Raw genomic sequence first — 2,149 nt, 5'->3', positions numbered from 1 at the left:
CCAAACCTTAAAATTAACTTAATCTAGATCTTAAAACTAACTTAATCTAAATCTTAAAACTAACTTAATACTACACTTAAAATCTAAAATCAATGCGGCATCCATAAAAAAGATATCTATATTCTATTTAAAGCAAAACAAAAATAATACTATATTCGATATTTTTTTATTAAAAAAGGAAATCCTGCAAAGAAGAATGAAATCTAAACGAAGATAAAAAAATAACAACAAGAAGGAAGAAAAGAGAAAAAAAATGGAAATTGAGAAGAAACGAAGCAAAATCCAACTCAAAATTCACTGCCGCCCTCCTATCACGACTTATATCACTTGACTTACATGAATCGCCAGATAGATGATACTTACCAGTCGTGACCAATAAAGGGTTACGACTGTGACCTAATAGCTGAACGCCTTATGTCCCAACGACACGGAGCAAAGGATACAAGATTCTCGACCACCGGAGCTGATTTACGAAGACGACGATCAAATTACAAGATCAAACTCTAATCAAGTACCTAAAGATACCAATCGATCAGAACGCGGACCCTTAACTGGTCACCGGAAGCAGAGCACCAATCTAGCGATTCTTGCAACTGTTGCGTGATATTTGGTCGACAATAAATTTGAATTGGAATCGAAACAAAACTAAAGGGAATAGCTTATAAAAGCTATAAAATTGAAGAATATACGAACAATAAATTTACTAAATTATCACCAAAAATATTCGAACAGATAATTGCAGGAATAATAATCGACAAGATTTTTATTTTTCGTTGTAAGTTAAGATATCTTTATTACGAAATGCGCTCACAATAATCTTAACATCTATTTTATTGTACTTAAAACTAAAACTTAAAATTTAAAACTTAAATCTAAATTAAGATGCACGCATCCCACGACAATCCCACGATGCCTCGCGGGAGGTTTAATAAAATGGTACCTGCAGTTCATTCTAAATTACCACAATACCCAAAGGGAATCATAAATTTAGAATGGATTGCAGGTACTGCGTAGTTTTTAGCTTGATATCGATTTTTCAAAAATTAATCTTTGAAAAATTTTCAAAGATTGAAAATTTTCAAAGAATAATCTACAAAAATCGATTTCAATTACCAGATCTCACCACGAGGAGGTAACTACACATCGAGACCCGTTTATAAAAAATATATTATATATAATATTTTTATTCAATAAATAACTAATAAAAATAATATGTAATATTATAAAAATGTAAAAAAAAATATAAAAATATAAATAAATGAATGAAGAAATAAAACAATAAATAAATGAATAAAAAATAAAATAATAAAACTAAATATATAACTAATAAATAAATAAAAGTATAAATTAAAAAATAAATTTATAAATAAATTTATAAGTAAAAGAATAAATAAATGAATAATAAAATAAGTAAAATAATAAAAAAAATATAAATGAAATTATAAATTAAAAATAAATTAATAAATAAAAGAATAAATAAATGAAATTATAAATTAAAAAATAAATTTTTGATTAAATAAATATAAATATATAAATATTTAAATAAATGAAACAATATATTAATTGAAAAACAAATCGAATAAATAATATATTAATTAAAAATAAATATTAAAAAAAATAACTGATAAAAATTATTTCCTATGTTATAAGAATTTAATTAAAACAATAAAAAAAGAAAAATTTAATTAAAATAAATAAAAGAATTTAATTGAATTCGACCTATTCGTCAGAGCGATTCGACGCTAAATGAACTCTCTCGCGCGTCGTAGCTCCTATTTATAAAGTCGCTGTCCCGAAGTTCGACGAAAATAAACGTTCTTTCCCGATTACATTCAAATTGATTTTTTGAATATAATAATTAATAATTTTACAATTTTTATACTTTTACTATTAATTTACTATTAATTATTAATCCTGGTAATTTTTTACAGTAAAAAATAATACATTTTCATAAACTAAAATTAATAAAATAAAATAAATTTATAAAATTCATAAACTAAAATAAATTGCATTTATGTTTCTTTAATATTATTTATTTATTTTTTTCTTAATTTATTAATTTGATTATTTATTAAGTAAATAATTTAGTTATTTTTTTATCTATTTAGTCTTTTATTTATTATTTCATCTATTTTTTTATAAATTTTAT

This window comes from Apis dorsata, unplaced genomic scaffold, assembly GCF_000469605.1.
Source record: "Apis dorsata unplaced genomic scaffold, Apis dorsata 1.3 scaffold_87, whole genome shotgun sequence".
Taxonomy (NCBI): Eukaryota; Metazoa; Arthropoda; class Insecta; order Hymenoptera; family Apidae; genus Apis; species Apis dorsata.
Note: the sequence above shows the minus strand (reverse complement) of the source record.